Source organism: Sapajus apella, unplaced genomic scaffold (assembly GCF_009761245.1).
Source record: "Sapajus apella isolate SASKATOON/1434 unplaced genomic scaffold, GSC_monkey_1.0 scaffold6, whole genome shotgun sequence".
NCBI classification, from domain to species: Eukaryota; Metazoa; Chordata; class Mammalia; order Primates; family Cebidae; genus Sapajus; species Sapajus apella.
In genome coordinates, this window is record NW_022436946.1 from 21,507 (window position 1) to 48,266 (window position 26,760).

The 26,760-nt window shown below is 44.2% G+C and overlaps 1 long non-coding RNA gene across 1 annotated transcript; it reads left to right on the plus strand.

The window, feature by feature from the left end:
- Positions 1-1,051: 1,051 nt before the first annotated feature.
- Positions 1,052-7,275, plus strand: LOC116548999. The gene is made up of 3 exons (XR_004267663.1): positions 1,052-1,067; positions 2,876-2,878; positions 7,173-7,275. It is a non-coding gene; the product is annotated as an uncharacterized LOC116548999 (long non-coding RNA).
- Positions 7,276-26,760: the final 19,485 nt, after the last annotated feature.

The following is a 26,760-nucleotide window of genomic DNA, read 5'->3' on the forward strand; positions in this document are numbered from 1 at the left end:
AATATGCGGATCCTATTTTTCACGGACTCTTAAAACTGCCCCCAGGACACCTCCTTGGCTGTAGCTAGGTAGCTGACCCTTTATTTGCATTCAGCAATATCTGAAAGCTATTCAGAAAAACTTGGCTCAACATTTATTTCTGAATAAATATTTGAAAATCATTCATTTTTCTGGCAAATCAGTAGTAGCATCAGCAGATCATGCCCCAGTTTCACAGGGCACTTACCTCCATCTGGCCTGGAAGCCAGGCCACGTTCTGCTTATACACCTGCTTCTGTGTCCATAATACAGTGTGCATTTGTTAGAACAAGCTAACTGCCATGGCAGAGACCCAAAATCTTTAATGGCTCCACCACCATAGACGTTTATTCTGCGCTCACATATTAGTTCTAAACAGATGCACAGCCCTCCTCCATGTAGTCACTTACAAAGAGGCCCAGGCTCAGGAAAGCTCTGCTATCGTCACCTTTTCAAGTGGAAAATGTTCTTGTAACTCTTCAAGTTGAAAGTCAAGTGACTCTCAAGGTAGCCTTGGTTGTTGAAATCAAGACTTCACTAAAGGGAAAGCCCTGGAAACAACATGGGTGCGTTTTCCTAGGCCAGGTGAGGAAATGGTATCTACCCCTTCTGCATGCATTTTATTGGGTAGGAAGGACTCAGGGCCATGGGCCACTCCTAATGGCAAGGGGCCTGGGAAACAGCTCAGCCATGGAGAAACATGGATTTTGATGATCCCTTAGCAGTCTCTGCTCCATAATGAGATATGAGATGATGGATGAACCCTGAACCTTATTCCCCACTTTCAATAAAAAGATACTATTCTGGACAATATAGACTGTAGGAAGCCTTATAGTTAATATTTTAAAATTCTGTTTTCAGGGATATTCTGGACAAATAAGAAACTCACAGACAAAAATTGTGTGTATTCCAGTAATCCATGTAAGGCCCTGGAGTCAGATAGCCCAGATTTGAATCTGGACTCTGTCTTCTTTGTAGCTGGTTGATCTGGGCAAGATATTAATTTCTCTTGGCCTCAGTCTCTTTAGATATAAATGGGTACAAGAATAGTATCTGTCTCACAGAGGTGGCCTGAGAGTTAAATGAGAAGATGCGCGGGGACGGTATATGACAGTGAGGAGCATGGGACTTGGCACAGAGCAAGCCCCGAGAACAGGAATCAAACCACATTTCACTGAGACTCCAAATGGCCATAGATACCACCTTCCGAAGTAAGGCATGAGGCCACCATGTAAGACTTGCAAAATGAAAGGTGGCAGGGAGGAATCAGGCAACTGTCAAACCGTCTTTCCCATTAAGGGTATGAGTTGAGAGGAATTGGGAGAAGAGGGTTGCTGCTGGGCATCCCGCTGTCCCACCCTCAGGGGAGGTGGGTTGGCGGTGCCTGACTTTAAGGCCGTGAGGGGACCTTAAACAATAGCACTTGGGGGCACAGGGAGCTCGTGTCTGACCCAGGCCTGAAAACCTTGACAAATCTGGCAGGCTGGTGACTGTGCCAACAGAGGCAGAAGAGGCACTGCATGGGGATGGCCACCTCCTAGTGCTTCCCAGGAACCAAGTGTGGAGCCCCAGTGAGAACTAAATGGGGCCAGGAGAGGGCAAAACAGAAGAACGTCTCACGGATCCCAATCGAAGGGGCCCCGGAGAGGGTTCAGACAAAGTAGCTAAAGAAGATCTTCCTGGTGACAGAGGTTATGGAGCCGATGCCAGCCAGATGCAATCAAGATTCTTCACCCATGTTAGAGAGCAGCAACAGAGATCCCAGTGACAGGAACTTGGCACTGGGCTGGGCAAGGAGACTTTCACCAACTCACAAAAGGGCACAGGGAACAAACTCATCTTTCCATCCTGCCAAGCCCAGAAAGGTGCTGCCGATCTTTCTGTTCAATTCAGCTTCTTCCAACAAACGTTCTCTGAGCACCTCCTACACCAAGCATCCTCTAGGGATCTAGGACACATCAGTGAACAAAACAGAGGTGTTGCCTTGGCAGAGCTTCTGTATCAGTGGGAGAAGACAGCCAGTAAACAGTGAGCACAGCAAATGAACAGGAGCAGGCTGTAAGGCGTGTGAGAAGGTGATGTTCTAAGGAGAAAACACAGCTGTGAGCACAAGCGGGTGGAGCTGCCAATTTAATAATGAAAAGTCAACTTTCTGGTTTCTTTTACTTGCCCTTCCTGCCCCGAACTCCAAATACCAGAGGTAGCTAACTGGGAGCAGCACTAGAGCCCAGCGTGCAGACAGAGGGCGAAGCCCACCCCACACCCCTGCCAGTCCCACCACCGTCACAGCTGGCAGTTCCGAGCCGAGGCAGGTTGGAGCTGCAGGAAGGGAGGAAGTTTAGGAGGAGTCAAGCTTCAATATTACACTGACCTGAGCATATTAAGTACTGCATTGAACCTGGTAAGCTAAAAGAAACCAGAAAATGACCAGGAAAACTTCTAGTGCTTTCTCCTTGAGCAGGGGATGGGGGTAAGGCCACAGAGGAATTTAAGGGCCACAAGAGACAAAAATGATGCTGCTATGCATATACCAGGCCAGGATTCCCAAATGTTGAAATGGCCACACACTCATTAATGACAGCTGATTTTTAATGGAATGATCATAGAACGCTATGGAATCACTTCTTAGTACCGTATACCACAGTATCTGTTAAAAACAATGAGGCAAAAGCCTCAGAAGCTTAAAATGAGGTCCAGATAACCAAAAATATGGGGTGCCTTGTTTTATAAAATTGAAATGTTGACATCCAGAAAGAACTTGATTTACTTAAGAAGGAAAAAATATGAGAAATACCTGCATATTCATTTCCTTGGGCTCTATAGCAAAGTACCACTCACTGAGTGGCTTAAACAATAGCAGGTTATTCTCAGTTCTGGAAGCCAGAAGCCCAAAATCAAGGTGCCCACAGAGCGTCTGGTGCGTGTCTATCCTGGCCATTCCTTGGCTTGCGGCTGCAGCACGTCCATCTCGGCCCAGGTGTCCCATGTTTGTCCCCCATGTGTGCTGTGTGTCCTCTCTTCTTCCTATGAGTTCGCCTGCCACATTGGACGAAGGCGCCACCGAAGTACAGTGTGACCTCATCTTCACTCATTACATCAGCAATGATGCTGTCTAAATAAGGCCACATTCTGAGGTACTAGGGAATAGGATGTCAGCATATTTTTTGTTGGGACTTCATTCAACCTATAAAAACTTATTAAGCTACTTTTTAAAGAAAACATACTTCTTTTTAGGCCACTGTAAGAAAAGAAAATTTTAGGCCCATGTCATCGCTGATGAACACAGATGCTTAAATTCTAAAAAAAAAAAAAAAAACCATCAAAGCGTGGTAAGCTGTTTTTGCATTGCTGAAATACCTGAGACTGGGGAATTTATAATGAAAAGAGGTTTAATTTTTGGCTCACAGTCCTGCAGGCAGTACAGGCATGGCACTGGCATCTGCCTAACTTTAGATGAGCTTCAGGGGACTTTTACTCAAGGCAGAAGGAGAAGCAGGAGCCGGCACATCACATGGCAGGAATAGGAGAGAGAAATGGGGCTGGGCGTGGTGGCTCACGCCTATAATCCCAGCACTTTGGGAGGCCAAGGCTGGCAGATCACCTGGGGTCTGGAGTTCAAGACCAGCCGGGCCAACATGGTGAAACCCCATCTCTACTAAAAATATAAAGATTAGCCAGGCATGGTGGTGGTGCACACCTGTAATCCCAGCTATTCAGGAGGCCGAGGGGGGAGAATCGCTTGAACCCAGGAGGCAGAGGTTGCAGTAAGCTGAGATCACGCCATTGCACTCCAGCCTGGGTGACAAGAGTGAAACTTCACCTCAAAAAAAAAAAAAGGAGGGACAGAGAAACAGGTGGCAGGGGAGGGTGTCACATGCTTTTACGCAATCAGATCTCATGAGAACTCACTCATTGTCATGAGGACAGCACCAAGAAGATGGTGCTAAACTAATCGTGAGAAATCCACCCCATGATCCAGTCACCTCCAGGCCCCGCCCCCAACACTGTGGATTACATTTCAACATAAGATTCAGGTGGGACGCACATCCAAACCATATCACAGACCAAATTCAACAGCATATTAAATGGCATGATCAGGTGGGATTTATCCCAGGCACACAAGGATGTTTCAACAAATGCATATCTATAAATGTCATCACCACATTAACAGAATGAAGGACAAAATCTATATGATCATCTCAACAGATATAGAAAACGCATTTGACAAAACTCAACATCCGTTCCTGATAAAAACTCTCAACAAATTAGGTATAGAAGAAATGTACCTCAACACAATAAAGTCCATATATGAGAAGCCCACAACTAGCAGTGAAAAGTTGACAGCTTTTCTTCTATGATCAGGAACAAGACAAGAATGTTCATATGGTTTGGCTCTGTGTTCCTACCAAAATCTCATCTCAAATTACATTCCCATGGGTAGAGGAAGAATCTGGTGGGAGGTGATTGGATCATGGGGGCAGATTTCCTCTTGCTGTTCTCATAGTGAGTGGGTTCTCATGAGATCTGATGGTTTAAGAGCGTGGCACTATAAAGGGAATAATAATTCCATTTATTATTCTGGAATTATTCTCTCTCCTGCTGCCATGTAAGGCGTACCCTGCTTCCCCTTTGCCTTCCAGTATGATTGTAAGTTTCCAGAGACCTCTCCAGTTCTGTAGAACTGTGATTCAATTAAAGTTCTTTTCTTTACAAATTACCCAGCCTCAGTGTGTAATTTATAGCAGTGTGAAAGATAAACACTTATCTTTATAGCAGTGTGAAAACAGACTGATACAGATGCCCACTCTCACCACTTCTATTCAACACAGTACTGGAAGTCTAAGCCAGAGCCTTAAGGCAAGAGAAAGTAACAAAAGGCATTAAAATTGGAAAGGAAGAAGTTAAATTGTCTTTGTGTATAGATGACACAATCTTACATAAAGAAAACTCTAAAGGCTTCATAAAAAACTGTTAGAAATAGGCCAGGCTCAAGCCTGTAATCCCAGCACTTTGGGAGGCCAAGGCGGGTGGATCATGAGGTCAAGAGATCAAGACCATCCTGGCCAACATGGTGAAACCCCATCTCTACTAAAAATACAAAAATTAGCTGGGCATGGTGGTGTGCGCCTGTAGTCCGAGCTACTGGGGAGGCTGAGGCAGAATTGCCTGAACCCCGGGAGGCGGAGGTTGCGGTGAGCTGAGATTGTGCCACTACACTCCAGCCTGGCGCCTGGCGACAGAGTGAGACTCTGTCTCAAAAAAAAAAAAAAAAACTGTTAGAAATAATAAACGAGGCCAGGCACAGTGGCTGACACTTATAATCCCAGCAGTTTGGGAGGCCAAGGTGGGTGGACCACTTGAGGTCAGGAGTTTGAGACCAGCCTGGGCAACATGGAGAAACACTATCTCTACGAAAATTTCAAAAAATTAGCTGGGCATGGTGGCATGAGCCTGTGGTCCCAGCTACTCAGGAAACTGAGGTGGCAGAATCACTTGAGCCTGGGAGGAAGAGGTTGCAGTGAGTCAAGTTCATGCTACTGAACTCCAGCCTGAGTGACAAAAACCCCCATCTCAAAAAAAAAAAAAAAAAAAGAATAAACAAGTTAGTGAAGTTGCAGAAATCAACACATGATACAGAATCAATATATGAAAATCAGTGACATTTGTATGCACCATGAACTATTCCAAAAAGAAATCAACAGAATAATTCCATTTTTAAGAGCATCAGAAATTATTTAGAAATAAATTTATCCAAGGAGGTGAAAGGTCTGTTCACTAAATACTATAAAATATTGATGAAAGAAATTGAAGACCAGTCATGGTGGCTCATATGTGTAATTCCAGCACATTGGGAGGATCAGGCAAGAGGATTGCTTGAGTCTAGGAGTTCAAGACCAGCCTGAGCAACATATTGAAATCCTCTCTACAAAAATAAAAAATAAAAATAAAGATAACAAATTAGCCAGGTGTGGTGCTGTGCACCTGCGGTTTAAGCTACTCAGGAGGCTGAGGCAGGAGGATTGCTTGAGCCCAGGAGTTAAAAGTTGCAGTGAGCTATGATCATGTCACTGCACTCCAGCCTAGGCAGCATAGTGAGGCCTTATCTCAAAAGGAAGGAAGGAGAGAAGGAAGGAAGGAAGGAAGGAAGGAAGGAAGGAAGGAAGGAAGGAAGGAAGGAAAGAAGGGAGGGAGGGAGGGAGGGAGGGAAAAAAGGAAGGAAGGAAAGGATAAAAGGAAAGGGAAAATTGAAGAAGACACAAATAAATGGGAAGATATTCTGTGCTAATGGATTAGAAGAATTTATATTGTTGAAACATCTATACCACACAAAGCAATCTACAGATTCAATGCAATCCCCATGAAAATTCCAATGACATTTTCCACAGAAATAGAAAAAATAATCCTAAAATTTATATGGAACCACAAAAGACCCTGAAAAGCCAAAGCAATCTTTATCAAAACGAACCATGCTGAAGGCATCACATTACCTGATCTCAAAATCTACTACAAAGCTATAGTAATCAAAACAGCATGGTACTGGCATGAAGAAGACATATAGACTAATGAAACAAGAAGCTCAGAAATAAATCCATGAATTTATGGTCAGCTGATCTTCAATAAGGGTCCCAAGAATATACAACAGTGAAAGGACAGTTTCTTCAATGAATGGTGTGGGAAAACTAGATGTTCACACACAGAAGAATAAACTTAAACCTTTATTTCGCACCATACATAAAAAGAAACTCAAAATAAAGACTGAAAGATAAGACCACAAACTCTAAAACTACTAGAAGAAAACATAGGGGGGAAAGCTCCATGACATTGGTCTGGGTAATAATATTTTGGCTATGACCCCAAAAGCACAGGCAACAAAAGCAACAATAGACAAATGGGCTGCAGCAAACTAAAAACTTTCTGCACAGCAAAGGAAACAACCAACAGAGTGAAAAGAAAATCTACAGGAAGGGAGAAAATATTTGCAAGTCATACATTTAATATCCAAGATATAAAAAGAACTCAAACAACTCAATAGCAAGAAGACAACCTGATTTTTAAAATGAGCATAAGTGGTTCCCAGAGGCTGGGAAGAGTGGTGAGGGTGATGGAGGTAGGAGCAGTCGGGGGTAGTAACTGGATACAAACACTGTAGTTAGGTAGAATGAATAAGATCTAGTATTTGACAACACAACAGGGTGACCACAGTCAGCAATAATTTACTATACATTTAAAAATAACAGAAAGAAGGCCGGGCACAGCCGTTCATGCCTATAATTCTAGAACTTTAGGAGGCTGAGGCAGGTGGTTTACTTGAGGTCAGGAGTTCAAGACCAACCTGGTCAACATGATGAAACCCCATCTCTACTAAAAACACAAAAATTAGCCAGGCACGGTGGCACATGCCTGTAATCCCAGCTACTCAGGAGGGTGAGGCAGCAGGAGGATCACTTGAACTCAGGAGGTGAAGGTTGCAATGAGCTGAGATTGCGCCACTACACTCCAGCCTGGGCGACAGAGCAAGACTCTGTCTCAATCAATCAATCAATCAATCAATCAGAAACACTATAATCAGGAGGCTTGTAACATAAAATATGATAAATGCTTGAGGAAATAAATACCCCATTTATGCTAATGTCATTATTATGCATGCATACCTGTATCAAAGTATCTCGTGTACCCCATAAACATATATGACTACTATGTATCCATAAAAATAAACAGTTAAAAGTTTAAAAATTAGCAAAGGACCTAAATAGACTTTTCTCAAAAGAAGACATATGAAGAACCAATAGGTGTAAGAAAAGATGTTCAGCATCACTGCTCTTCAGGGCCATGCAAATCAAACCACAGTGAGATGCCACCCCACACCTGCTAGAATGGCTGTTACTAAAAAGACAAAAGGTAACGAGAGTGGGAAGGATGTGGAGGAAAGGGAATGCACAGCCGTGATGGAAGGCAGGATGGAGGTTCTTCAAGAAACTATAAACAGAACGGCCATATGATCCAGCCATCCCCCTTCTAGGTATATATTCAAAGAAACGAAATCAGTAGAAAGAAATATCTACACTCCCACACCTATATTCATCTTCAATATCCATTCAACAGATGAATGGATAAAGAAATGTGACTTATACACAATGGAACACTATTCAGCCTTAGAAAGGATACAAATCCTGTCATTTGTGACAACATGGATGAACCTGGAGGACGTTAACCTAAGTGGAATAAGCCAGGCACAGAGCGAAAACTAGTTCATGATCTCATTCATATGTGGAATCTAAAAAAGTCAAACTCAGGCTCACACCTGTAATCCCAGCACTTTAGGAGGCCTAGGCGGGTGGATCACTTGAGGCCAGAAGTTCAAAACCAGCCTGGCCAACATGGTGAAACCCCGTTTCTACTAAAAATACAAAAAATTAGCTGGGTGTGGTGGTACAGTGAGCCGAGATTGTGTCGTTGCACTCCGGCCTGGGCAACAGAGTGAGACTCCAACTCAAAAAAATAAAAACAAATAAAAAAGAAAAAAAAGAAATCACTCTGCTCAGAATCCCAGAGCTGCACAGCCTCCACCAACAATTTAAGCCTCGTGTGTGTGTGTGTGTGTGTGTGTGTGTGTGTGTGTGTGTGTGTGTGTGGCGCAATCTCAGCTCACTGCAACCTCTGCCTCCCGGATTCAAGTGATTCTCCTGCCTCAGCCTCCCAAATAGCTGGGACTATAGGTGTGTGCCACCACACCCAGCTAATTTTTTGTACTTTTAGTAGAGTTTTGTATTTTTAGTGGTTTCACCATGTTAGCCAGGATGGTCTCGATCTCCTGACATCATGATCCACCCGCCTCGGCCTCCCAAAATACTGGGATTACAGACGTGAGCCACCGTGCCCAGCCCCCAATTTAAGTCCCTTTCAAGCATCCAAATGCAACGCTGTCTTCTTGGTGACACAGGAGATTCTGCTTTGGTTAAACTTCTCCAGGACTGGCTATATAGTTTGGGGAGGGTACACAGTGTAAAATGACCCTCTTTGGAAAAGCATCAGTGAGTTCGAGACAACATCAGCTGACCATTAAACCACGAGAGAGGCTCTTCCACGCAGGCCCGTGAGGCCGGCCCTGAGCTCCACCCTCCCACCTCCCTGCACTGACTGTCGCTGGCTCTCTGAAGAGCTTCCTGAGTGATACAGCCTCTGAGTTGGTAAAGTGTTGACATGGGCTTTGTTGTGCAACCATATGTACTCAGGTGCGGTTTGTCACTTTCTTTCGATTCCAGGCACGCAGGAAATCTAGACTCTGGCTTCCTCTGAGCTTGGACCAGGCTCCAGTTGCCTGGCAGCCCCTTGTCTACGCCAGCAATGCCTCCCCCAGCCTGTGCCCACAGGGCTCCCAGGCAGAGAGTGAAGCAGATGTGTGTGCATGCTCAACACGGCTACATTCTTCACTTCCACCAGGAACTATTCAGATCCCACACTGCCAGGTTTCCAGGTTTCCATGAGAATTCAGATTTTTTGTGAAAAAAAATTTTTAATGTTGACGACTAAATAAAATTTTTAAAAGAGAACTGTGCAAGCAAAACAATAGATGGGCATGAGCCCTATGTAGTCGTGAGCTGCAGGTTACCCTCGGCAGCACCTACACTGTCTCCAGGCATCATTCCTGGCAGCACGAGGACATCCACTTGCAGGGGAGGGAAAATGTTCTCAACCCTCTGAGGACTTCCAGCTGGGACTGACATAAGACAGATTAACCAGAGAAAAGCACACAAATTCGACTTGTGTGCACGTGGGAGCCCTCACAAGAAAGATGAAGACTCAAAGGAGTGACTAGGCCTACATGCTTGGATATTGCATTGAACACAATGAGAACTCATGGACACAGGGAGGGGAACATCACATGTCGGGGCCTGTCAGGGGTGAGGGGCTAGGGGAGGGATAGTATTAGAAAAAATACCTAATGTCGATGACGGGTTGATGGGTGCAGCAAACCACCATGGCACGTGTATACCTATGTAACAAACCTGCACATTCTGCAGGCATGCCTCAGGACTTGAAGCATAAGGATAATAATAAATAAATATATATATATATGTCTTATGTTGAACAAAGAATAGCAATTGCAGAAAAGTAACTGAAATGTATGGGAGATTAAAGGACAATCAGGGTTATTTTAACAAGTTCTGTTTGTACAGGTTTCTCTCCTCCTCAACTTCCATTCTCTAATGAAAAGAATGTTTCTTCTTACTGATACAAGATGGTCACTTTTTTTTTTTTTTTTTTTTTTGAGATGGAGGTTTGCTCTTGTTGCCCAGGCTGGAGTGCAGTGGTGTGATCTCAGCTCACTGCAACCTCTGTCTCCTGGATTCAAGAGATTCTCCTTCTTCAGCCTCTGGAGTAGCTGGGATTACAGGCACCTGCCACCATGCCCAAGTAATGTTTTGTATTTTTAGTAGAGACAGGGTTTTACCATGTTGGCCAGGCTGGTCTCAAACTCCTGACCTCAGGGGATCTGCCCACCTTGGCCTCCCAAAGTGCAGGCATGAGCCACTGAGCCCGGCCGATGATCACATTTTATATGGGTATTTTATGCTTCTAAAAAAAAAAAAAAAAATCAGAGCGCCCTCCCTGCACCTGCTTTTTTCCCAGTGTTTTCAACTTAAAATAATTAATTTTGAGTGAATAGCATATTTTGGGGTGGCACATCCGGAACTTCTTTCTCCTCCACGAGGCTGTGCTTCCTCCCTCAGAGGCCCTGCTGGGTTTCATCTGTGCATGGAGCCACTGTTAGGACAAGTGTCCCTGAAGAGCAGAGGAGGCCTCGGGGGTGTGGTGGTCCCTCTGATTGACATATGGGTAGGGAAAGTCTCAGCAGATGAGCCTGGAGGAGGTGAGAAGGCAGAACATGGTGCGTCTTGACAGGGTGGAGAGGAAGCTGTCCCCAGATGAAGCCAGGTATCCTGGGTAGTTGGGGGCCAGTGGTGAGAAGGGGGTGGTGGTGGAACAAGGGTGGTGAGAATGGTAGACCAGAGAACTTAGAAGAGATGTGACGGGAGAGAGGCCAATGGAAAGAGACCAAGAAAGACGAGGCCTCCCTCTCACAGTTCCATCCAAGGCTTCCCTGGACATCCCAGTCTCAGCAGAGAGCTCGTCCCGTTATGGCCTTTGGGGCCCCTGAAGAACAACAGCACTCGCCCTCAAGATGCTCCCAGTCACTCCCGGTTGTGACTCAGCCGCCTTGCAGGGTAGCCCCAGCATCTTCTAGGGAAGAAGCACAAAGCGGTTTCCTGCCCTGGCAGCCCCCTCGGGTTTGCCTCCCAAAGGAGTTCGTGGGATTGGCCTCCTGGGAGCTGAGAGAAGCAAACACTTGTAGAATTTGTTCATTCCTCTCATTGTAAGTTTCTGTTTGATGAATTCCAGGTTCCCAGGAAATGCCCTCGGCACTTTCAATAACATAATAGCTCTTGTTGAGGTAGGGAGTGGGGTGAGGGAAAACTTGGTAAAGCCCTTGATTGGCACCATGAATGGGGAAGGCAGCCAGCACCATTCCTTCCCAGAACCGTGCTGTCACCTGGGGCCAGTCTGACCGGGCCAGCCCTGGGGGGCCAGGGAAGCGAGGCAGGAGGAGCATGCAGCTGGCCCTGCCCAGGCTGGGGGTGTGGGCTCTAGCCTGACTTTGTGGATGGGACATTAGGCCAGAGATGTCCAGGCCTAGGCAGGCCGGGCGCTGACTGTGACCCTCAGAGAGGTGGACCTGAGCTTCCAAGGAGGCTCAAAGGACTGGCACCTTCTTGTGTCCCTTAGCCCCTGCGACTCAGAGAAGTGACCAGAATTTCTTCAGACCACCTGAGGCCATTGGCAGTGAACACCTGGATGTGTTTAACCTGTGTGCACAAAGTGAGCAAGAATAGAGTAACCCTAGGAGACTTCAGGTGGACAGTGACAGCTGCTGGATGTGTCCTTATAACCGGAAGCATTAACAATGTCTTCCAAAACTCTGTCTGTACAACAAGGAGCCAGGTGAAAATTTGGCAACTGCAGTACCTTGCAGATTCAATCAAAGGAGACGAAGCAGCTTTTCTTGCCTAAATAGCCCCGTGTGGGTTTGAACGACGACTCCATTAACCATGTAGGTTTTTCACTTTCATTCTCTTTAAATTGTGTATCTTCATAGCAGATTATTTCCATTTGAGATGACTTGTGTTCTTCAGCTTTACGGGAAAGGTGTGCAGTGGCTTCCCTGTTCCGAGGTCTCACTTTCCATGCTTTTAGTTACCCACAGTCAGCTGCAATCCAAACACATGGCATGTGATAAGCGGGTTTGAGAGAAAGAAAGAGGCCACATTCACATAACTTTTATTACAGCATATTGTTATTGTCTTTTATGATTAGTTACCATTGCTAATCTCATACTGTGCATAGGTGTATGTGTACAGTCTAGGAGAAGACACAGCATTTATAGGGCCCAGTATGCTCTGCAGGCTCAGGCATCTGCTGAGGTCTTGGAGCATGTCCCCCACAGATAAGGGGGATCACTGTACACACTTAATTGATGTTTTGATTTCTAGAAACATCTTCTAGAGTAAATGAATGAATCCTTACAGGCTTTTACATCGTGTGTTTCATACTCCTTGCCTGCAAAGCAATGCAGAATTTCTGCTAATTAGCTAAGGTAGCTCTAAATGTACTGTTTAGAACTGTAAAGATTAATTGTACTAATTATGCTTAATTGTGCCAGTGAGTAAAGGTGTAGAGGGGGAGGAGGGGAAAGAGAGGAGGGGAAAAAAGTCAGTGTCTCAGCTGGCGGGAGGCAGTCTTTCCCAGTTGGCAGAGGCACCTTCTGAAACAGATGTGGGCAAAGCCCCCTTTTCCAGGCCAGAAGGAAACAGCCCATGACTTCTCTCTAGTGGCCTGTCTCCACTGTGTTTGTCAGAAACACTCTGCTATGGGCCAAGCAGAGTGGCTGGGATTATGGCTCACACCTGTAATCCCAGCACTTTGGAAGGCTGAGGCGGGCAGATCACCCATGGTCAGGAGTTAGAGACCAGCCTGACCAATATGGTGAAACCCCGTCTCTACTGAAAATAAAAAGTTAGCCAGGTGTGGTGGCACGCACCTGTAGTCCCAGCTACTCAGGAGGCTGAGGCAGGAGAATTGCTTGAACCTGGGAGGTGGAGGTTGCAGTGAGCCGAGACTGTGCCACTGCACTCCAGCATGGGTGACAGAGTGAGACTCTGTCTCAAAAAAAAAAAAAAAAAGGGAGGGAGCATACATCAGCCTCTGTGGCTCTGTCTCAGGTAAGTTAGCACTGGTGGTTTCTGCTGCACATTGGGTGTCAGACACTGGGTGTCAAGGAGAGATCTCTCACATGGGGCAGTCTGTGTCTGGAGCTACTTGTGCAATTGCAGGAATGACTGACTCCCATTTTCACCCCTGCCCCAGTGCAATGGAGACTTCACAGCTTCAGCCTTGTAGTGTCAAGGTTCTGGTATCTTAAGACTCTGAAAGATTTGGCCTTTCTGGTGACTTTGCACCAGTTTCTCAGCATGTTGTTTCTACTTCTAAGATTGATGAAGCAAATATTTCACAAGGTGCTTCAAAGTCACAGCCTCTCCATTGAGAGTTCAGGCATGGTGGTGACTGTAAGAAGCGTGGAGGTCCATGCTGACCTGGAGATGGGTGGGTGCCTCTGAGTCCTGATGGTAATTGGAGTGCACCCATGCAAGGGGTGCTTTGTCCTGGAGAGTGGCTGAAAGCGGGAAGAAAGGAGGCTGGGGGTGGAGGAGGGACGGGAAGCGTGTCTCAGGGCAGTTCCAGGGGTCCAGGTGCTCCTGAAGCAGGAAACCAAGGCCACTGCCTGCTCAGCTATGACCAGCCCATGGTGATTTCACTTTATATCAATGATCTTTGTTTCTACCATACACAGTAACACTCTGTAATTGCCAAAAACGTTGTGGAACTGAAACCACAAAACAATGGATTTGCAAAGAACCAATCAGTATAGTTACTTGTCGCTATACAGCAAATTACCTCAAAATGTAGTGGCTTAAAATGTAGACATTTGTTATCTCATGCAGATTTGATAGATCAGGAATTTGGGAGCAGCTTGACTGGACTTACCCAGCTTTGGGTCTTTCATGAATTACCATCAAGATGTCAGCTACAGGCCGGGTGTAGTGGCTCACGCTTATAGTCACAGCACTGTAGGGGGCCAAAGTGGGAGGATGGCTTGGGGCCAGGAGTTCAAGACCAGCCTGACCTAACACAGTGAGAACCCATTTCTTTAATAAAAAAAAAAAAAAAAAAAAAAAAAAAAAAAAAACGTCTGCTACAGCTTCAACATCTGAAGGCTTGACTGGGGCTGGAGGGTCTGCTTCAGGAGACTTCACTGGCATGGTGGGCAAGCAGGTGCTGCCTGTGGGCATCAATTCCCTGCCACATGGACCTTACCATAGGGTTACTCCAGAGCCTCACAACCTGGAGGCTGCCTTCCCCCACAGCAAGTGATCCTGTAGAGCAAGCTGAAGTCACAGGGTATTTTATAATCTAGCCATAGACATCACGTTCTGTCACTTCTGTTGTTGACACAGGACTGGTTCCCCTATTTCGTGTGGGAGGGGATGCTGTAACTGAACAAGACCAAGAGCCGAGGATCGCTGGAGGCCATTTTGGAGGAGGGTTGCCACACCAGGGAAAATGAATGCCGACCTAAGATCACCATGTACATAAATGCATTCTTAGGGAAAATGATGGACTGATATTTTCAGAACATCCAATTTTGTTTAAGTTTCAAATCCTTCGCCTTGCATTTCAACCATAAGTACTTGTAGCAGAAGTGACCGAATGCCACTTTTCTTTCTGCCTTCTGCCCATTCCTGCAGCCAAAGCTCCGTGGAATGCTCAAAGGGAGATTTGCAGGAATAAAAAGGGGCAGACACTCCATCCTTCTCTTTTCTTTCAACTCACTGAAATATATATTACCACATGTTTGAAAATACCACCAGGATGAAAGATCACTCTTAATCAATAAATCAAGACTAAAAAATAATTGAAATTCAGTGAAACTCAGTTTTAATATAAAGACTAAAGGAAGAATTTGCTAACATGACAAAGAGTGGTAGCATCAAACTCAGAGACTTGAGAGCAGATACAGGGATGAGTTTAAAAATGTTCTGATATTAACAAAGTCACTTTCATATGGTGTGACTGGGGCCCAGGTGAGAGGAGGTAACATTATCTTCTGTCAAGTAGCAAGGCATTTAAGGAAACTTGCAATTAAACGCAGGCAGCGTTTGTAGCAGAATGATTGTGTGCAATGCCCTACACTGGTTACTTGCAGAGGAAATCTACCTGCAAAGCAGCATGGTCCCAGTGCTCGGAGATCTTAGCCCTCCAGGCAAGAGATAGACACATGCACAAATAAGAGGAACCTGAGTGCCCACAGGGAAGTACAGGCAAGGGATTATGGGAGAGCTGAATGAAGAGGGCCCCAAGGTGGGCTTCCCAGAAGAGTTGGCAACTGAGTGAGGCATTGCAGGATGCACAGAATGTTGATGCACAGGGCTAAGGAAGACAGGGAATGGGAAGCAGAGCAATTCTAACGGAAGAGCTTAGCAATGAGACAGAGGTATGGCAAATGCTGGCTTCGTTTGGGGATGACACCTTCTAGACTCTAACTAGAGTTAAGGGTTAGAAGTGGACAGAGGTAGAGGGTTGTTCTTGATTTGGGGAAGAGGCTGAGAGGGTACACTGGAATTAGAACACGGTTTGTTAAAGTATGAATTTATTCTAAAGCAATGGAAATCTCATTTCCAGGGTTCAAATTCCAGCTCTGCACACTTAGCAGTTGTGTGAACTGGAGCAAGTTACTTAAATTCCCATGCCCCAATGTCTTCATCTGAAAAAGGGAATGATAATAGTACCTACTTCGTAAGATTATGAGACGAAATGCCTTTATCATAGAAAGCACTAGATCAGTCCCTGTAACACTATTCCATCTTGTCATCATCATCGTTGTCATCATTTGTTTATGGAAATAATTATGACAGTTCTGTGAATGGAAAATAGGGAAAGGTCTGTGGAATGCTGCAAAAATAGAATGGCAAGGACTAAAATAAACCAGTACGTGGCCCCACCTAACCAGCAGGAAGGCAGGGCTTTCAGAGGGAATCACATGGATATTCAGTGAGCAGTAAATGCCTCTGCCACAGAATGAATGTGTTGGGCAGGAAATAATATTTGGTTCTAGGTGTCATATTAGTCTGCTAGGGCTGCCATAGTGAAATGCTACAAATTGGATGGCTTAAACAACAGCAATTAATTTTCTGATAGTTCTGGAGGCTGAAAGTTCCAGAACTACCTATGGGTAGGTGTGGTTCCTCCTGAGGCCTCTCTCCTTGCTTTGCAGACAGCCACCTTCTCACTGCATCCTCACATGGTCTCCCTGCTGTGCAAGTGCACACCCCTGAGGTCTCTTCGTGTCCAAGTTTCCTCTTCTTAAAGGACGCCATTCAGATTGGGTCAGGCTCCACCCCAATGGCCTCATTTGAATTGAACCACCTCTTTAAAGGTCCTTTCTCCAAATATTGTCACATTTGGAGGTATTTAGGGTTAGGGCTCCAACACATACATTTGAGGAGTCAGGGAAGGGACACAATTCAGCTCCTAAGGGTGTGTTGAGTTTGACCTAACTGAAGAAATCATCTAACACTTGTCTTAAGAATAAATCCATCCAAGTGCAGTGGCTCATGCCTGAAATTCCAGAGCTTTGGGAGACTGAAGTAGAAGGATTGCTTCAGCCTAGGAGTTCGAGACCAGCCTAGGCAACATAATGAGACCCCGCCACTATTAAAAATAAATAAATATTAATAATAAATATAAAGAAAATAATACATCCACTTTGTTAGATATTGCAAAGTTTTACCCTAAGTCAAATGAGTGCACTGAAACTAAGGAGCAATGATCATAAATGTGATTTCTGTTCAGCTTTTGAAAGAACCAACAAATTTCCTAAACATGAAACAAAAGGAAAAATTTCTGTTGTAGAAAGAAAGAAAAGTCTGACATCTGAAATATGTAAATGTTAAAAAAGAATGAAACTAATTCACAGCCATGAAATAAGTAATGGATTTAACCTGGCATTCATTAAAGAAATTGAGGCTACCAGGTTGATCCTATTAAAATAAAATTCACCTTAGTGTCATACAGTAAACACTGACAACAGGCAGCACATCCATGATTTTTTTTTACAGGATTCACTAAATAATTAGGATTCTATGTTTTGCCATGGCTCAATCTGCATATGCTGCCAAAAATTGGAAGAACAATTTAAAATTCAATCATACAAAGTAAGCAAAAGGAACAGATATGTTTGAGTTTTCCTCTCTTCATTCAACATGTTTTAGCACCCAGAAAAAAATAGCCAGTAACTAGAATTATAAGAAAAGGTACCAGCCGGGCATGGTGGCTCATGCCCGTAATCTCAACACTTTGGAAGGCCAAGGTGGGTGGATCATGAGGTCAGGAGTTCAAGACCAGCCTGACCAACATGGTGAAATCCTGTCTCTATTAAAAATACAAAAGTTAGCCAGGCATGGTTGCATACACCTGTAATCTCAGCTACTCAGGAGGCTAAGGCAGGAGAATTGCTTGAATCCAGGAGGCAGAGGTTGCAGTGAGCTGAGATCACACCACTGCACTTCAACCTGGGCAACAAAGTGAGACTCCATCTCAAAAAATGTAAAAAAGAACTTTCAGTGAAACTCCAATCTGGTAAAATATGTTATCACCATAGTACTTTATGAAAAGCAGATAAATGAATATATAGGACACACTGTGAGCTGCAGTTCCAAAATAGAATATGAGTCTGGGTTCCCCCTTAGATGGTTTTCCACAATGGGCTCTCAAGGATGCTGTAGAATCTTCTTCTTCTTCTTTTTTTTTTTTAAGACACGGTCTCATTTGGTCACCCAGACTCCCAAATAGCTGGGACCACAGGTGTATGCTACCACACCAGGCTAATTTTTATTTTTTGTGGAGATAGGGTCTTGCCCTATTGCTTCAGCTGGTCTCAAACTCCTGGGCACAAGCAATCTACCTGCCACAGCCTCCCAAAGTGCTGGGATGAGTCACTGCACCTGGCCTGTAAATCTTCTCTAACGACCTCTCTTTCTGCACCATATGATTCAGCAACTGGTTATTTAACTTTGTGGTCCATATATATATGAATCTCCCACATCCAGCCAGCTGTGGAATCCCATCCCACATCCAGCTAGCTGTGGAATCCCATCAGTTCTCCCTCCTTGTTATCTTTGTCTGTCTTTATGTTTTGGTCCCTATGGTAGCTTAGTTCTGGGCCCTTGTCGTCTCTTACCTGGGTTGAGCCACAAATGGCCTTCCAACTAGTCTCCCTGCCTCCAGTCCTGTCTTCCACCAATCCCTGGGGAGACTTCCTTGACTGCCCAGTGACAGGGGATGGCGTGAGAAGTCACATGGTCTAGTGATTCTCAACCAACAAGTTAAAGACATCATCTAAGTGGAACTAAAGTTTCTTATAACAGTTACCGGAATTGGCTTTTGTTTGTTGTCCAAGTGCATCAGTAAGTGTGATGTGTTTTCTGTTCCTTCTTCCTGTACGTGGCTTATCCATCTACATCACTCTAGGAGGTGGGTTCTTGGACATTCAGTGCCGTTCTTGATCGCAGATAAGCAAGTGTTTATGACATGCTGCAGTTGTCACTGTATACAGTTGACACTTGGATGACTTGGAGGCTAACCCACTGCATAGTTGAAAATGTGCATATAACTCTTCACTTTTCAAAAACTTAACTATTAGTCTGTTGACCAGAAGCCTTGCTGATAGGATAAAGTGGATTACCACATACTTTGTAAATGTATCATATTCTGTATTTTTTACAATAAAGTAAGCTAGAAAAAAAGAAAATGTTATCTAAAAAATTAACAGGTGAAGAAAATGTATTTACTATTCATTAAGTGGAACCGGATCATAATAAAGATCTTCTTCATTGTCTTCACGTTAAGTATGCTGAGGAGGAGGAGAAAGAGGAGTTGGTCTTGTAGGAGGAACATGAAGGATACAGAAAAAAGAGGAGGCGGGAGTGACACCTTCCTAGTGTTCTGACCCTGTGGGTTCCACTCATAAGACTGAGAAGGCAAGAGGGAAAGACTGTTGGTTTCTGACTTGGACAGGCTATATTGGAAATTCCGCTTCGAAGATTCTTCAAGATAATAAAGTAAGTGGAGTGAGGCTGAGTGGAAATTTAGAGTTGGAAATCCTACAGATAGTGTTTGAAGCAAGGGACAGATAGGCTCACTTGGGCTGGTGGGGGTCATTTGTGCCTTGCAATAATCTATCCTTGCCATTCAAAAATGAGTCCTGTTGGGAACTCTTCATATGACTGAAAACTTGTATTCTTTTTTCTAGGTCAAGCAAATATATTAAGGCATCTTACACTATCAATCTATTACTATGAAGAAAAACAAAAACCGAGGCTGAAGCCAATGTCTAAAAGTTCTTCTTCTCTTTCTTGCTGACCAAAATATTGTCCCCAGGAATAACTGTGTGGTGTCACCGTGTCACCATCTGGATAGCACATCTCTTATCCACCACTTTGGGTTTTTTTGTTTGTTTGTTTGTTTGTTTGTTTTTGAAAGAGTCTCATTCTGTCACCCAAGCTGAAGTGCAGTGGTATGATCTCGGCTCACTGCGACCTCTGCTTCCTGGGTTCAAATGATTCTCGTGCCTCAGCCTCCCCAGTAGCTGGGATGGCAGGCATGCACCACCACGCCTGACTAATTTTTGTATTTTTCATAAAGATAGACTTTCACCATGTTGGCCAGGACAGTCTGGAACTCCTGGCCTCAAGTGATTTACCCTCCTCAGCCTCCCAAAGGGCTGGAATTATAGGCATGAGCCACTGCACCTGGCCTTATTCACCACTTTGGATCCTCTCTGCCTCCTCTGTTATTTCAGCCTCCATGGGAAGGCTACAAAGGAAAAGTCTCTAGTAGGCCAATTCAAAGATTTACCTGTAATGTGGACATTTTATAGAAAAAGAAGACATGTATTGTTAGACTACTAAAAAAAATAAAAATAAATGTTTGGTTAAATAAAGGTCACCAAGGCCGGGCACAGTGGCTCATGTCTGTAATCCCAGCACTTTGGGAGGCCAAGACTGGTGGATCACAAGGTCAAGAGATCGAGACCATCCTGGCCAACATGGTGAAACCCAGTCTTTACAAAAGTACAAAAAATTAGCCGGGCATGGTGGTGCGTGCCTGTAGTCCCAGCTACTCGGAAGGCTGAGGCAGGAGAATTGCTTGAAACTGGAAAATGGAAGTTGCAGTGAGCCAGGATCACGCCACTGCTCTCCAGCCTGGCGATAGAGCAAGACTCTGTCTCAAAAATTAATTAATTAATTATTTTAATGAAATAAAGGTCACCAAATTTCTTCACTGATACTCAACTGACAATCAGTTACTTGCATAGATAATAACCAGTTTTTGGAGTAAGTCTTAATCCCAATAAAATGTATCAGAAAATTGCTTAAGTGTTTTATCAGGAATGATAATTTCTCTCCAGAAAGTGATTATAAATTTACATCGCACTACAGACTTGGGACAATCTTCCCTTCATGGTTGCAACTGAAAAACAGATGCTTGCATCAGTGAAACAGAAGTCATATGAAATAATACTTACCTTTACTAAGTCCAAAGAGTTTGAATTTTTCTCTTATTTTCTATTTCTTAATTTTTTTTTTTTTTTTTACTTAGAACACACTAATGACCCCCAAACTGCAGTATGAATAAAACATCCTGCTGTGGACTATTCTGTTTGTGTGCCCTAGGTAAAAATACTGCCTGAGACTGCACTTTATAATGATGTGGTTTACTTCTAAGAATAATGTCATTTGAAATTAACATTGTCCTTTCAGTTTGGAGGCTTTAATTTAAATGTTTGATGTTTCTTATTATGTATCAAAGTCATGCTGTCTATGAATCACATCTGAAGTTTCATAAAGTTACATTTTTAAAGAAAGGAAAGTTCATAGCCGCTTTATTTTTAACAGCTGAAAAACAGAAATAGCCCAAATGTCCATCCACAGTAGAATGGTTAGGACAGGTAGTAGAACTGTGATACAGTCACACAAAGGACTACTCCTTGTCATTTTACAAAAGAACAAACCACAGATAAACACAACCCAGACCACTCTCATAGTCACTACGAGAACAAAAGAAGCTAGACACAAACAAAACAGAGTGCATGATGCTATTTGTATGGAGTTAAAGAACAGTCAAAAACAAATCAATGGTGGGAGAAAGCAGAGTAGTGGTTACCTCTGAAGGGGAAGGCCACTGGCTATGTCAGGGCAGGAATGAGCCTTCTGGGTGCTGGAAACGTTGATTTTTCTGGATTTTGTTTTTTCAGCTTTATTAAGGTTTACTGAACAAATAAAAATTGTATACATTCTGGTGTACAACATGATGCTTTGAAGCATTTATATGCAATACAATAATTAAATCAAGCTGATTGACACAACTGTAACCTCACTGACATCATTTTTTTTATGGGGATAACATTTAAGGTCTACTGTTAGCAATTTTCTGGAATATAATACATTATTTTTAACTACAGTCACCATGCTAGACAATAGATCTCCAGAACTTATTCCTCCTGTCTAATTGAAACTTTGACCAGTGTCTCCCCATATCCTCTTTCTACAGACCCTGGTAACCAACATTCTCCTTTCTGCTTCTGTGAGTTCAACTATTTTAGATTCCACATTTAAGTGATTTTCATAGGTTGATTTTGTATTCTGCAACTTTACAGAATTTATCATTTCTAACAGTTTTTTGATGAAATCATTAGGGATTTACATGTATAAAATTGCGTCATCTACAAAGACAATTTAATGTCTTACTTGGAAACATTTAATTTAAATCTTGGTGGTGGTTACATGTAGATAAAAATGTGTAAGAAATATGTATTTTTGAATGTCATATCTCCAAAAAAAAAGAAACAAAAACAACATTTTGTATAGATATCCATTTTAAAGGCCACTTTTGTGTAGTGAATTTATGATAAACTCAAGTTTCTTTGATAGCATCTTACATTTTGTAACACTGTGTACCTTTGCAACATACCTTTGCATATGGTACAGCCCATGAAGACTTGCTAATTGTTGCTTGCTCTCATTTCAGTGTCACGATAACTCTGGAGGTACAAAGGGGCTGGCCTCATTTTCATGTTATAAATAAGCAAATTGCAGCTAAAAAAGACTAAGAGACTTACTGAAAGTTATACAGCTGATTCATTGCCAAATCAGTGCTATAACTCAGATCTGCTGAATCCAATGAAATAATCATTTTATAACAATCAGCACCACCCTTTTACCTAAGAATGACTCCCAGGAAGAAGCTCACTGTGATCTCCCTTTGATTGCTCCTGGACTTTAAGTGATGGGTGACAATTACCAGGTAACAATCAATAAAAATGCCACATATCATGCACATATTACATGCAGTATTTCCCATTGTCACAGTGGGTTTATCTCTCTCAACAAAATTATGAATAGAAATACCTATTCCCATCTTACATTTCTAATAGCTGAGACTTGCCCAAGGTCACACATCAAGAAAATGGGAGGCCTGGGATGATTCAAACCCAGATTGGCCTGACTTCAAAGTTTGGGTGGGAACACAGCCAAACCATGTCACCCTGTTTATAATGAATACTTTTTTAAAATGTTGGAACAGTAATGTTTGTTTAAACATTGTTTAAACATGTGTACTGAAGTATGTTTAATATTGTTTTCTAAATGTAATGTACTTCTCAATGACACAGAAACTGACAAGCAAGTAGCTGAGGTCATTAGTCTTTAGCCAAAGACCCCCCGGGATCACACTGGAGCTGAACAGATTGGATTTGCCACCGCTGCAGGGCTGGAGGACACACACATTGTTACCCGGTAAATGTTCTTACTTCCTCTAGCAAGTTGTAACAGAAAGCAATTTTCCTTAACTACATGTAACCATGTCCCATCTCAAACTTGTTTGTGGAGCCCCAGTCCTTCAGCCTGAGGACATGCTGCCACCCAGTAGCATCTGTGATATTTAGATCTCGGGAGAGAAAATTCCTCATGTGCACCACACAGATGTTAACAGGGTTGGGAGGAACACAGAACTTGAGGTGAGACTCGTCAACATTTAAATAAACTAAACCTGTTTATTTATGCAAAGTTAGAGTAAAATTACCCTGCTGTACCAGCAGTACCAGTTAGAGTGTTAACTCCAAATGTTACCTCCATAAAAGAAAATGTTATGTGTTAGAAACCGAATCTGCACCTTAGGACCAAGCGTTTCAAAATAGGTCTCTTCACTTTGCAGTTTAAATATCGTCCCCCTGCCTTCTATGGTACACCAGGCTGAGGTCTCCCCACAGCTCTCTGTGGTGTGTTGCTGAGAAGGAGGAAAGCTCTTGGCAGCCAGGAGCCGGGCTGGCACTCACAGCTAAGCCCCGATGTTCTTCTGTGAAGCATAATCTCACAGGACATCAACACCAGACAACAGACACCAGCCCCACTCTGTGCTCAGGATGGAGGAAGACAAAGACAAGACCACGCATAATCATGTCTGAACATGGCCAAAAATAAGAGCATTGCTGAAACCAAAATGACCAGCGTCTCCCTGTCCTGGCCAATATGAGAGGTTGCTGCTTCTTTACCTAGCAGGGCTCTGTCCTCTTCCTTTTCTTTTTCCTTGTAGATAAGAATGACAAAGATGATCACAGAATTCCCCACTTCCTTACCACATCCAAGCCAGAGCAAAGCTAGCCTTCCTCAAGTCCTCCCCAAAACACAAGTGCAAATCCTTGAAGTCCTTTCCAACCTTTTACTGAGGCGCTCCTAGGTTCCCCGTGGTGTAAGTCCTCCAGCCCTGCAGCGGTGGCAAATCCAACCTGTTCAGCTCCAGTGTGATCCCGGGGGGTCTTTGGCTAAAGATTAATGACCTCAGCTACTTGCCTGCCAGTTCCTGTGTCGTTGAGAAGTACATTACATTTAGAAAACAATATTAAACATACTTCAGTACACATCAATGAATCCTCCTTTAAAGACTGAGAATTCTTTGTAACTATAACATAAACCAGTGTCGATGGTAGTCAGTGAAAAGGCAAGTGCTTTTGCCTAGAAACACAAATTTCAGTGAGTGCCTATTACAGCAGGCCCTCCTTCTGACTTCTACATTATTAAATACTTAATGTAAGAGGAAGGCCAAGGGGGCTGACGAAGAGTGTTCGTGTCTGGAGGTCGGACCCCAAGAAGGATCATGCAGAGAGCCTGACCCACAAATGGAGGGAAGGAAAAGGCAGGCTCCCCACTGTTCCAAGCAAGAGCATAGCCATGAACCAGGCAGACAGGGTCCCTGCTCTCTGGAGGCAAGTGTTCTCATGAGAGAAGACAGCAAAGAGTGAACTGGATGATTTCAGAGAGTGTGTGTGTGGGGGGTGACATTAGAGGATAATGAGGGTGGACTCATAAAAGATCAGTTCTAAATAGCTGAAGCATTAGCAGAACAAGATGAGCTATATTTTTTTCTACAAGGTATATATGCTGGCCAGATGCCATCAGACTTCTGGGAATTTCTCTGATAAATGTAACAATACTTTGCAAAGCAGTAACTTATACATGGCTGCGAACTAGGAGCTCAGCTGGTATCATCAACCAGGAACCCAGGCTGTGCCATTTTGGAGTGAGGTTGTAAATGCAGGTGCTGTCTACCCCTCCTCAAAATGAGTATAGGATGATGACATGCTGAACTCCCACTAAGGTATACAAATATTCCATTTCTAGGTAACTTTTTTTTCAAGACAGAGTCTCACTCTGTCACCCAGGCTGGAGTGCAGTGGTGCCATCTCGGCTAACTGCAACCTCTGCTTTCCGGGTTCAAGCGATTCTCCTGCCTCAGCCTCCTGAGGCTTGGATTACAGATGTGCACCAGGACGCTGGCTAATTTTTTTTTTAAGTGGAGATGGGGTGTAACCATGTTGACCAGGCTGGTCTTGAACTCCTGACTTCAAGTGATCTGCCTCCCAAATGCTGAGACTATAGGCATGAGCCACCACACCTGGCCAATTTCTAGGTAATTTCTTATTGCAGCTACAGAATCACTCATCTTGGAAAAAAATAGGAACATAGATAATTGGGTCATGGTGATCTGGGATTGTATTTTTCCATATTTGCTCAAAATCACTTCACTGAACCTCCAGAATCCCCAGCGTGGAAGGCCAGTGTGGTGGGGAGGCCGCCTGGAGGAGCCAGCCACTGTCTGTGCAGGCTGGAAGTTTGCCTCTGGCCACGCAATTCCCTGGAACTTATGGGTGAATGCTCCATCAAAGGGGGCTGTTCCACTTCCAAATAATAAAGGAGCAAAGCATGAGCTGGGGCCAGCAGCCTCAGAGCAAGTCCCCGCCATGAGGCTACCCACAGGGTCAGAAGGAGCCATCGTTCATCCTTCTGCAGAACCACCCAGCAATGCCCTTGACTTGCCTAAAGTCCATCTCACCGGTAGCCTTCTCGCCAGCAGCTGCGCTGCAGCCTGCAACAGGCTAATGGTACCTAGGCTCACCAATAATTACACAGGTGACAGTTTTTCTTTTTTTTTTTTTTCCTTTTTGGACAGAGTCTGGCTCTGTTGCCAGGCTGGAGTGCAGTGGCACAATCTCAGCTCACTGCAACCTCTGCCTTCCAGGCAGAATCACCTGTTCAAGTGATTCTCCTGCCTCAGCCTCCTGAGTAGCTTGGACTACAGGTGTGCGCCACCATGCTGAGCTAATTTTTATATTTTTAGTAGAGACGGGGTTTCACCATGTTGGCCAGGATGGTGGTCTCCATCTCTTGACTTTGTGATCCACCCACCTCGGCCTCCCTCCCAAAGTGCTGGGATTACAGGCATGAGCCACTACACCTGGCAGTTTCTCATTTTTAATAAACATCAGGAGAAGGGCTTTTGCTGTCACTCTCACCCCAGAGCCTCACCTGCAGCCGCACAGCACTTTGCCCCACACCCCCACCCCAGCCATTTGTCCACAAGCCAAAGGCTTCCAATGAATCCCCACCAACCTAAAAATGAAGGAAGTTAAGAAGCTCCACACCTGGGCCCTGACCTGCCTTCCAGCACGATTTTCTCTCATTCCATATCAGGCTGCCTTTGGTGCAGCCTTGCTCTCTTCATTGAGTCTGCACTTTCTCATTCTATGTGTCTGCCCTCAATATCCTTCCCACCTAGGATGCCCTCCCCAAGGTGGACAGGACCAAATTCCACCTGCCATTTTTCAGGTCCTGGTTCTCAGGCTTCCTCCTCCCCAACACCTTCTTGCACCGTCCCAGCGGAGAGGAATCTTGCCTCCCCTGAGCCCCTTGGGACCAGTTCTGGGCTTCCAATTTGCATGTCTCATCATCCACCTGCAATCCACAGTCCAGCTCCCCGAGAGACCCTGGAGTCGCCAAGTCTCACTCACGCCTGCTTCATCCATAGCACAGCACAGTCCTGGGCATGACAGGGACTTCGTAAATAGTTATGGAACGAGTGGAAGGTCGTGAAGACACTGTCTATACAGACACATGATCTTAGAATAATAATTCTGTGTTCTCCCTTTACCACTTCCTCCTTTCTTCATTTCTTTTACTTATGTGTTTGTTGTCACCTGCCTTTTAAATTGATACAGTCTGTCCCAAATTTCTA